Genomic DNA, 12,290 nt, shown 5'->3' with positions numbered 1-12,290 from the left:
TACCCGGCTGACGTTGTCAATTGCGAATCGGTAAATTTATTTTTACAAGCTCTGAATGAAGCATAGGCTCTTATGTATCCCTGTTTTGGGCCAAGTCCGATGCCTTCGTTTGCTGCGAGGTTCGATGTCATTACATGTTATCTGCCTTTGTAATCGATTTTACGTTGTATGGTCTGGTTTTTACTCTGTTCGCTAACTGCTTCTTTTGCAGTGTACTTGTCATTCTTATCAATATGTCTGTACCCCACTCCTGCCTAAGGCCTGTAACAAAGGCCGGCAATATTTGCTAAATAAATAAATAAATCACATAGGCTTTTTCATCTCCAGCCAGCCCTTCTCGTTGTCTGTTCATGCCAGTGAAGCGTATTTCTGGAACGCTTGAAGAGAGTGATGTGCGCAAAGTAAGTCAAGTTGCAGCCTCTTCGTATTCACCCGGTCGAAACCACGAAGAACGCACCCTCGAGAACGTCCCCTTCGGAAATGGATTCTCCAATACCTGATCGTGGCACTTCTTCGCCTCTCGCTATTTTGGCACTTACGACGGAGAAACCGACGCCGTTTTCCGCCCAGAAAGTGCTCCATGCACCAACCATTCTGAAACAGAGCCATGTCTGCTGCATGTGCCACAGTCCGTTGGCTGTCGCTGGTTTCGAAACAGAAACAGCCTAGAGCACAGACCGGTTCAAGAGTGCATATTACGCACGAGAAGTGGCTGGGTGATTTGTGCAACAAAGGGCAAGCCTCCATAGGAATACGAAAGAATAGAGCACCCTGATATAAATCAGCTTCTGGACGGCTACAAAATAAAATTTAATCAAGCTGGAAACGAAAGCAGCCTTCCCAGTTACGGTTCTACTTCTGTATTGCATGAATAAGCCACAGTAACGAAGGGTTCCTCGCCTCTGGTCACCGCCCAGGAATCACTTATTCCTGTCCGAGGGTTTTCTACATTTCTCGAACGGTTTCGACGAATACGTGGAGTCAAAGACAGCCGCTACGACCTTCGAATACCAAACCACAGAATAAGCGATGCGTGAGAGCGCGGTTTTGCCTTAATGAAAGCAACGCCCCTTATTTCGTTCACAAAGCGGCACGGTCGCAGTCCTGCTCTACTCGTACTGTGAAAACACAGCTGTTGAGCGCGACAAGGGTTCCTTTCCTCGAGACCAACGCGGGGTGGGCGAAGGAGCATTTCGTTCTTGGGCGGGTACCCTTTCTGGGTGGCGTCCGAGACCGGTCTGCGGGCGACCATGAAAAGGCCACAATGCGGACTGTCCCAAGGCGCCAAGGGCTGGCGGAAACCGCGGGGTGCCTCCACACAGGCCACTGCGGCGCCGTGTCTAGGGCGTGGACGGCCGAGGGTCGCTGCACGCGCAGTCTGCAGTCCTGTCACGAACTTGCACGCGCGCCGGCGACGTTCGGCCCGCGCACAGTGCAGGAGCTTAACTTGTCATTCGGACCTATGGAGTAAGCTGGGTGTCAATGCGGGGCGCAGTGTTTATCTCTGGCCTTCGCTTGATGTAAGAGCGTTCGTTTGCGGGACGCGGTGATGGCCGCCAACCCTTCAGCGCCCGCGCCGAAAACGGATCACATAAGTGTTGATTGTTCGAGGGAGACCTCTGGACGGCCGGCCGGTTGCACAAGCGCTCGAAAGAGCCTCCCTGGTGCTCTCTCCCTGGTTTTCAATAAACGTGATTTCGACACAAACCGACATAAATGGGCCCAGCAAAAAATGCTTGTTAAATCAAGAGCATGAAATGGGCTTGGGCAGGGCATGTAATGCGGAGGCAAGATACCCGTGGTCCTGAAGGGTAGCGGAGTGGATTCCAAGATACGGCGAGCGTAGCAGGGGGCGCAAGGGTGTTAGGTTGGCGGTTGAAATTAAGACGTTCGCGGGGATACGGGGGCCGCAGCTAGCAAAGGACAGCAAGATGCGAGCTGGAATTGCTCCTGTTTTAGTATATTCTTTGAATATACTATCAAAATACTTTTAGAACAGTGTCCCGTATATTTAAAGTTTTTGCAGGGCCCCGTACGGATACACTATAGGATAGTGATAGACTGATGTTTAGACGGAGTAAACAGAAGTTGTTAGTGACACTATGGAGTATGGGAGAGGCCTTTGTCCTGCAGTGGACGCAGTCAGGCTAACTATGATGGTGAAGATTAGTGGCACTTGATTTTGTCCCTGCCATGATCGCATAGCAGACGGCAAGATCGCGCAAAAAGTCGCTTTGGAAGCGTCCTCAAGTGTCAAGTTTCGAAGCTCTGCCCGAGCCACGTGCAGACGTAGCAAGGACATGCATGTCAGCACACAGTGCTCTTGTTACCACAAGTTCCTCTTTCGGATCTGAGGATTCTCGTCGGGAAAGGAGCATTCATCATGAGCCCGCTGCACTAAAGCCAAAGTTTAGTATTCCTGCGGAAATGGCCGCTATCTTGATAGCTTTCATCGCAATAGCCCGATTCATCGTATTAGCATTTCTGTACATTGAACCCACCTACGGCACCGAAGCGTTTCAACTATGTCTCGTCAGTAAAATGAGTCTTCACTACGGAGAGCCTAAAAAAGAAAGGCTGAACAGGTGCCAAGAGCGCCGGGTCGTACAGACCGGAGATATTTGCTATAAGAGCCGCATTCCTGAGGTTTTATCGCCGGGAGCACTCATTTCCTTCATAAGCCGCAGTTCACTTCTTTTCGCCGCAATCAAGGTGCGACCAACACGAATTAAACGAAGTGTCCTCGCTCACTTTACGTCTCTCCGACTTGGCACCGTAGTTGGTCGCCAGTGACATCGCGAACGATATAACGCATGCTATACACTCCATCCGGCTGACCGACCGGTAGTAACCAGCCACAATAGGCACCCAATCAGGGCAACCAAGGGCGGAAAACCCAGACAACCGACGGTGAGCGGGTGAGAAGCAGCGTTTCCGAGGACACGCCGACGCGCTCAGCGGAAGAAGGGCCGGGAAACGGCGTCGGAGAAAGCTCTCATCGCCGCGGTGGAGGCCACGGCGAGCCCTGCTTATCCCGGCGGAGATCGTCGCCTCGCGATCGCCCTAAACGGAAAAGAGGCGCCTCGATGAAAGTGGCCGAGCGCGACGCCGCGGCTTCAATCGCGTATGCATCCAGGTTGCGGCTGCTGCGTGCCGCCGCCGCCGCCGCGATTTCAGGGACGTCGATCCCCCTCGCCCTCGGCAGTCTCGTTTCGCCTCGCATGGCCGCCCAGCGGTGGTTGCTCGACGGCGAGCCTCGGTGCGTGACGGCCCCGCAGAAATTAACGGGACCAGTTGGCGGCGCCCAAAGACGACGGCGGAAGCTACGAAGCACGAACTTGACATTAGACTTCGCCGCGAATTGTGAGCTTGTGAACGCCACGCGATTCGTTACACAGTACAGCATGCTGGGCACCTTGTTTTCTGCGAGCGTGCAGCTGATGGCATTGCTCTGCTGCCAGAGCAGAGCGAAGATATATAGCACTGTTCTCTAGATGTAAAGATTTGTAGATGTGTGGGTTCGAATGAATTGCCTGCTGTGTGACTGTTTCAGGTAAGCTTTCGTGCTACATTTCTGTGTTATGCTGGCTCTGTTGATATTTTTTTCCAGGCTACAACAACTTTTTTAACGAGGATCGCAGTATTGTAAACACATAAATGAAATAAAGTCAGCGACTGCGATGTCACCATCCACTAACAGCTTCCACTTCATGTCGCAAGCTCTTCGGTCAGGTCTATCGTGGTCTGGCATAAATCACGCAAGTGTGTAAATGAATGACGGTTTCTATCTCCCACAGCACTATCATCTCAATACTTTAAAAAGTGGTAATAGGCACACGTGTCATCACTGTGTTCTCAACGATGTTCCACGGCAGGCATTGAAAGGACATAGTAGTAGCGCTAGCGCCTGTGTTGTCTTCTTCTACCCGGTCGTCCCTGTTTTTTAGCGCTACTACTACGTCCTCTCAATCCAAACAGCAACTAGCCCAGCTTTCTGCCTGAAATCCACGGCAAAGCAAGACGTGTCCTGCACGAACCGCTCAGAAAGTCAGTGCCCGAAAAAACCATACAAGCGCCTCAAAGGACGTCAAATAACCAGCACCGCTGCAAACTTGCTGGCAATAAACTTTTTTTTAGAGTGCCCAGACCTACCAGCGTTAAGAAGCCAACATTGACATGATGTAATACCGCATAATCCGCAGTACCTCCGTGGAAACACGTCTTTGTATGTAGTGTCTCCACGTTTGGCTGTTCTCGTGATGACGGACTAGCGGAAAAGGGTTGCCTCAGTCATGGTCAGATAAAAATATAAAGAGTGCCTCCAAACTGTAACTGCAATTCATGTTTTTGTTGGGGCCATTGGTTCGGAATACCAACCTACGACAAGAGCGTGCCACCGATGGTAGAGTAAATAGAGGCGATGTGCGATGTGTGCATATACGCCAAGAATTCAGGTGGACAAGTACTTCGGGTACTTACAGTCCAGGACGTGTGGGCGGCGATTCCTCGTTTATCAGATGATCGATGGAGACAAGGTGAAAGTAGAACTTACGTGTTCAATAATATATATGTGGTAGTGAAATGAAACCGCCGTTTTGAATCATGGCGAACGAGGGTACAGGCTGACTTTCGGGTGTCCTGGACTCCTGGAGACTTTTGTCCCACATAGTGCGGGCGCACTTCAGCAAAGTAAACGAACCCTATTAAAGCGTGCTTGTGCGCGTGATCATCGGTCGGTGCTCAGAAGTCCCTTTGAGGCCGCCACAATTGAGCTGCTAGCAGGATAATCGCGAACTTGAGGAAACTTTGCCGAATTATCGATAAGCTTCTCTGTCGAAATGGCTTTACGTACACTTCACTATGCTTGCAGATCAGCGGGTTTGAACCGCGGCTTGCAACTCTGTCTAGTGGGCTGCTATTCGAACGTGTGGTACACTTTTCCCTAAGAGCAAGCAATTGCTTCCTACTTATTATATTACTGTCCATTTTCAACAGCTGCAAGCAGTCGTACAGTACATCTTTCATACTGCGTTATCGCTGCATCACACCGCCCATTCGCCGAGCGTTTTGCCGTAACTGAACAAAAGAAATAGAGACATCAAGAAGTGAAGGCGCTTTCGCCGGTGAGCGCCCTTCCGCATGGCCTTGCCCAGTTTGATGGAGTGCAGAGCGTTGCGATAAACAGCGCCTTTGTGATACTGGAAACGTGACGTCAGCAAGGGATAATGGCAGGAAACTATGCCCAGCGCGATATCAGAAAAACTGATCAATAAAAAAATTCATTATTCGACTGTGGTGAAAAGCACAAAAAGCGCTGCTCTAGGACTCCGGCCTTGATATTTCTTGATAGGTTAGAAGTAATAACGACGAAGATAAGTTACTGCTATCAATAATCACTGCGTATAATTTTTTTTTCTTTGTCTGTCGGTTTCGATGACGCGTAAGTTTGAAACACTCAGTGTCCCCTTGGTGCGCGGAATAACCTTTACTCTGCTTTGGTCACACACGCATCACGATCGCGAAACTCTTTCCGCCCTACTTTTGCTCTCATGCCAACTTGACGCCTCCTGTCCAGGGACGCTCTTTGCATGCTTCGATAACGAGTATATCCACTGCCCTATCGCATTTTACGTGATTAGAGGAAGCGGCGAATGCAGCGGAAGTCGCTTGTTTAAACGTGGATGATGGACATGAAACTCATCAACGTTCTCCCTTGTTTGAAGGAAACAATGTGAGGACCGCTATCGCAGGGAGAAACGCCCGAGTACATGCTTCACAAGCCAATACGTGGACGACAGAGAGAATAACTGTGCCGCCTTCTTTCCCTCTTCTAGTAACAAAAGGGCACAGACCCTCAGGGAGCGAAACATGTCGCCCAACTTTACTTTGGCAGGAAACTACAACACGTAATCACGCTAGGCTAGCGACAATTACTGAAAAAATGCGGCTGGCCGAGACGATGCACTACGCGTGCTGACTACAACGGCTTCTGTCGTTTCGTGCGAACAACCCACTAAAAGAAAAGGAATAAGGAATCACAAAGCATAAAAGCCGTCCGCACTGAAGGCACCCTGTCGCGCTGTCGCAGTACATGGACTATAGTGGCAGACAGGTTACAAGCAACGTAGGTTGTGAGAAGTGGACATCAAAACAGGTTTCGTTTTGTTTTTAGTGAACGAAAAAAATTAACTCCGACAACTTTTGCGCTAGAGTACTGCGTACGGCTCACTAGTTTCGATCAAATAAGTGTCTTTAAAAAGTTTCCCTTCTTTCCCAGTCCGTGAGCAACCATTTTGAGGCTCCTGTTATCTTCGTTAGGCATTGTTGAAGTCTATTCATCATTCCGTCCCACCTCTTTCTCTATCGCTATGGATCGGACCCTTCCTGTCCCAACTGCCCTTGTACCTATGCGGACATGGCCCATTGCCTCTTCTATTGCCGGGCTGCTCAGCAGTCGGGTTCCTACCCACCACCTTCTCTATCCATCACCACCTGGATCGACTGGCTTGGCGTCGAAGGGGAGGAAGAACAGCGACTTCTGGTCGCCAAGCCGGTCGACATGCTCGGCCTGTAAATTATGGTCGGATAAAGGTATTCTACTACTACTACTATTCAATGCTGATATAATAAATCTCGGTCTTCAGCGTCAAACTGTGCCAGGGATGCGCAACACGATAACTTCTTTCTTAATCAGCTGCAATACAAACACGAAAGCGAGTTCGAGAACGCTCACTCGCGAACCTGAAGTATGCTCTTCGGAAGGAAGTTAAGCAGCGTCAAGAGACCGAGAAAGGTGAGCTGCAGTGAAGACAGGAATGAGGTATGCCGTCATAAGACGTGCACAACTGCACGGCAGTGGCACAGGAGTTGCGCTTTCGGGCAAACAACGCATTTGTGTGCTCGTGTCGTTGCGCTGCGATGCAAGCAACGAGGGGCCGCACACAAAGCGCGCGCTTCGGACCTGATGCCGCGCACACCGGCGCGCTTTTTGGCCGGTGCTCCGTCTCAATCACAGCACACAGCTTTCACTTTCTCGGGGCGTATCGGGGAGCAGCCCGGTGGCGCGAAGGTCCCCGGGCGAAGCCGCGCTCCAATTTGCATACGCGCGAGGAGGGCAGGGAGACCAAGAGCCGGCTCCCTCCCCTCGCGGCGGCTCGAGAGAAAGCGCCCCGCGACCTTGGCAGAAAACGCCGGCGGACGGGGAAGCGGACCGCTTTCCCTGCGGACACGGCGGGCCCCGTATTTACAAAACACCCCGAGCGGCAGCCGCCGCCGCGCCGCTCGGCGGAGGCGCGGCGTCTCTTTCTCACAACGCCCCCGGCGGCGGCAGGCCTCCGATTCCCACTTTACTCACAGTTCTAAGGGATGCCCGTGAAGAGCGGAAAGCCTCTGTGCTCGCCTGCCGCTGGACATCCCTGGTGCACGAAAATATTTTGCTATAAAGCATTTGAAAGCAGGAGACTGACCGGTTGGAGTGACTAAGGATTGGTTTGTGTGAGATTTTTATATTTATTTATACAGAATACCCCTAAAGGCCCTCGAGAGGGTATTACATAGGGGGGGGGGGGGGGGGCACAGGCAATTGAACAGGATAAAACAAAAACAAAAAAAAAACCACAAATATAAAACAAACTACAAAAGCACAAATAAGACACTTTGGATGACAAGCAAAAGAAAAAAAAGCACAACTAAGACACTTGCATGACATATAAGTAAGCAAAAGAATCAAAAGAATGGCAGCGCGGCAAAGAACGAAGATTAGTGCAAGATTAAAATTATACAAACAGAACACTAATACAATGAATCTTTTTAGTAACAAACCCTGCAAAAAAGGAAGCCATGAACAAATAAATTAACAATGTATGCGAAGAGTTAAGCAGTAGTTATTGAAGATATAAGTTTAAAATATTTATCAGGATCAGTGGTGGTTGCGATATATGAAGGCAGAGTGTTCCAGTCAGATATTGTGCGTGGTAAGAATGAATGCGCATAGATAAATGTTCTGCACGTGAAACGTCTAACTTTAAAGGGATGATCGCGGCGGTCAAAAATCGAAGGAGGCAAAGAAAAAAAGTCGTTATGAAGTGATGGATGATGATAAAGTTTATGAAAAAGTGATAGTCGTGCAATTTTACGGCGGAGACATAAATCCTGGAGACCTGCGCGTTTCTTTAAGGCTGTGACGCTGGTGTTACGTGAATAATCGGAGTAAATAAAACGAACGGCGCGGTTCTGCAATGATTCAATGTTATTTATTAGGTAAGATTGGAAAGGGTCCCAAATAGCCGAGGCATATTCAATTTTAGGTCGAATTAGAGTGGTATAGGCATGAGCACGGAGGTGAGGAGGAGCATGCTTTAGGTTATGTTTTAAGAGACCTAATGACCGATTAGCAGATGCAAGCATAAGGTTAATATGGTGGTTCCATGCTAAGTCTGAATGAAGGTGAAGTCCTAAGTACTTATACGTGGTGACTAGCTCGAGTGAGCTATTATTTAAGGAGTATGCTGTTTGAATTCGAGACTTTCGGTTAGTAAAAGACATCAATTTAGTTTTTGAATGATTAAGTTGCATAAGCCAGGTTGAGCACCATGCTGTTACTGAATCCAGGTCAGATTGAAGGGATTGGCAATCGGTGTTAGAATAAATTTTGCGATAAATTACACAATCATCAGCAAAAAGTCTGATATGGGAAGAAATGGAATCCGGTAAATCGTTGATAAATATTAGGAAAAGTAAGGGGCCAAGCACACTTCCTTGTGGGACGCCAGAGTGTACTTGGCTGAAAGACGAATTGTGGTTATTGACAGTTGTAAATTGAGACCTGGAAAAGAGAAAATCTTTAACCCATGCAATGACAAGAGGGTGAATATTAAGCAGTGCTAGTTTCATTAATAACCGGTTGTGAGGTACTCTGTCGAAAGCTTTAGAAAAATCAAGAAATATGGAGTCTACTTGAATGCCAGCATCAATCGATGAATGTATGTCTTGAATGAATCCGGCAAGTTGCGTTTCGCAAGAGTAGCCTTTACGGAACCCATGTTGATATTTAAAGATAATGTTATGTTCTTCAAGATAGTTAATTACCTGCGAGTGAATTACGTGTTCAAGAAGTTTGCAAACAGTGCTAGTTAATGAAATGGGTCGGTAATTTAGTGGTGAGGAACGATCGCCAGACTTGAAAATTGGCACAACTTTAGCTAGGCGCCAGTCCAGCGGAATCACGCCTGATGATAGAGATTGTGAAAAAATAGCGGACAAGATGCGATGAATACCATCAGATGAATTTTTGAGTATTTTGTTATTAAAGCCAAGGTGATCTGATGCTGATGTTGCAGATGAATGGCTAAATGAATGTGGGAAGAGCGCTTTACCTGCGCGAAGTAGGAAGATTTGAATTCGAACGCATGGTGGGCATGAGGTGCGTGAAAAACGTGGCTGCGTTGCGAAATCTAAACGTTTGGTCTTGATTGTAGCCTTGTGCACAGGCACTGTACTGGCTGGAGTTACTTCGACATTTAGCGCGGCTGGTTGTCGCACTCTGTTCCGTCGAATGTCGATCGCTGTTCAAAGCTTGTACGAGTCGCATCACGAAGCATTTAAGGCTTTGAACATACCACTAAAATATTCTGAGAAAACAAAGAGGCCAATGAACAACTTCGTAAACAAACAAAAAAAAGAGATATTTATATCCCGCTAGCACTGCGTCTATGCTTAGAGTGCTTCTTCCGCCACCAGCTGTCGCCAGAGTTAAAATCGCGGGGAAACTTTGCAGCGTGCTAACGATGGTTCCAGGCATCTAGGACTGCTTGGGCTAAGATGACTTGAGACAAAATAACAGCGAAAGCAGACATCGCTAACGTCAGCGGAAGAAACAGTGTGGAAGGCGTGAGAACCAGACCTTCCGTGAATGGGGCGATGGAGAAAACAAGGTGGTATCTGTTCCTGTTGTAAAAGCGTGAACGTGAAATCAAATGCAACAACGTGAGATATAGAAAGGAAATCACCCCCGGAACGCACTCAGTGAATTCGAGCAAGGCAACTCCACTAGCTCGTTGACTAGTAACTTGACGACTTTGACTCCCACCTTTTCAACATTCCTGACTGTTACGGTCATGTAACAACATGGCCAAACGTTTTGCAAGGACCGCGCACAGCCGCTTACCGTTCCAATCGCAGCAGTCATCAGCCCCTTCAAAATTCAGCTCCTGATTTCTTTCATTCTTTCTTTCGTTGTTTCTTTCTTTCTGTTTCCTTCTTCCTTTGTTTCTTCCTTTCTTTCTTTCCCTCTTTCTTTACTTCTTCCTTCCTTTCTTTCTTTATTTCTCTTTCTTTCCTTCCTTCTTTCTTTCTTCGCCGTCGTCGTCCAGAAAACAGTTCTCCGCAACCAATTCCTTCAGGGTTGATGGCTTCCTGGTTCAATGTGCATAAGTCATCATTCATCGTAATCAACTCAGTTATTAATATGGGGGCATCGTGTGCAGGTCCCTCACGTTGTCCGAGTCTGTTATCGGAGTACAGTTCTTCTGGCAATGTCCTTTAGAAGCACATGTTAATCATTCTATTATAATCGGGAATGAAAAATGAGCTTCTACTCCATCCTAGTGGTACGGTGTCCTGAATGCCAGGCGTAGCAGTGTCCCTTACCCCTCGAAAGGAGTTTACCACATCTGTGGTAAGGAGTAACCGGTAACACTATCCGGTACCTCTCCTCCTTACATATTCAGTTAAAAAAGAACGAAGAGCCTGGCGAGGGAGCTCAGTGGCAGGTGCCTCTCCAGCGGTAGATGTTGGGAGTCCCTGCGTGCGTGGTCAGCTGGGGGGCACGAAGGATTTCAGATGGCCCGCATAGAAAGCGTCCTCTTCTCCCCCAGGTGCGCGCACGAGGCGCCGCATTCCTCGCACTCCGCTCGGGGAGCCGCGATGCGTGCTGCTGCCTAAACGCGCCGCGTCTTTTTACCCATTCCGCCGGCGCTGTTACGCGTAGCGGCTGCGGGCTGTTAGCCTAAAGAGGCGGGATAAAACGAGATGACGCTATCATCGCCGCCGCCGCTGCGGACGAAACTGTGTCAAGGAAGTCACGGTTTTACTCAAGAACGTCGGGCCTCGCGGCGGCGCTCTCGGTACGCGCTCTCTCGCGCTGCCGCTGTGTTTCTCCTGACGAGAACGCACTTTCCCCCGGTGGGAACCTGGCCGCTCTAGCGGCGCGCCGATGCAGTCGGGGGGAATGAGCAGCGCCGAAGAAAAGCGAGAGTGGACACGGCGGCGTCCGTCCGTCCGACCGACGGCGCCCCTCACCCCGGCGCTTGAGGGCCGCGCACATCAGAGACGTAGAGTCGTTAATTCCGACCGAGAGGAGGCAGAGTGGGCACAGTCTGCGGAACGGAACAGCAGCGGGCACACTACTACCCAAACTAACAGCCGATGCTTTAGGTACAGAAAACCAGGGAGACAAGAAAGGAACGTCAGTGAGGTTAACGAGACATGCCCATTTGGCTATCCTACATGTGGGGAGGAGGACCAGCAAGGAGAGAAGAGTAATGCAAGTCTCCAAGTTGCCCTTTAAGTCCGGAACAGCACAGGACACCGACAGTGTTACGATATAGCTGGTGCGTCTGAAATATTTGATGAGTTAAAAATCGAAAAAATGCGTTAAGGCTATGAGTCTGCAATTGGGCATTGAAATTAAACCTTAGTGTCCCCCCCCCCCCCCAGTGTTCCGCGCAATTACTGGCTTCGCAAGTGCTGTGACACTTATCGACTGAGTCGAGCACTCGACAGAATAGAGTATGAAGACGCCAGTGGGCCCGAAAGGCTTCGCCGTAAACATGGCAAAGAGCGGGATTTAGGTATGTATGCTAACAACCGAATACCGAAGTTGAAACCTCGCCAGACTGAAGACCATGCTCAGCCAGCGAAGGCGCCGAACGTTCTTGCCCGCCGGTGATTTTTCGCAGAACCCCGTCCAGCCTCCTCCTATGTCGGTGTAACCCCAGCATCCAGTATTCGGTAACCTTTGGAGAAGGAAGTGCTCAAAGCTACACCTTGCGTGGCTCATATACTTCCTTACTGGAAGCAGCATATGAAAGCAAAGTTGTGGACGGGACTCCGGAGCCGCACGTAACCCTGACCTGGTTTGTGTATAACGGGAGAACAGTGCCTCCTGTTGTTACAGAAATTTAGACAAGCGAATCAACTTTAAACATTACGTGACGAAATAGTAACGTCCGTTCAGATAATGCCGGAGTCTTGAACGAACCGAAGAGGTGAACATCTAGAGTAAGCACTTA

At 49.2% G+C, this 12,290-nt stretch overlaps 1 protein-coding gene across 1 annotated transcript in view; it reads right to left on the bottom strand.

The window, feature by feature from the left end:
• The window catches only part of LOC149344787 (dual oxidase maturation factor 1-like), a 243,493-nt gene that overhangs the window by 230,287 nt on the left and 916 nt on the right, over positions 1-12,290 (bottom strand). The gene's annotated exons all lie outside the window — the stretch shown is intronic.

The sequence above is a fragment of the Amblyomma mixtum genome, chromosome 5, assembly GCF_055824585.1.
Source record: "Amblyomma mixtum isolate Tamu chromosome 5, ASM5582458v1, whole genome shotgun sequence".
Taxonomy (NCBI): Eukaryota; Metazoa; Arthropoda; class Arachnida; order Ixodida; family Ixodidae; genus Amblyomma; species Amblyomma mixtum.
The sequence above is the reverse complement of the archived record's forward strand: the minus strand, read 5'-3'. Positions and strand labels throughout refer to the sequence as shown.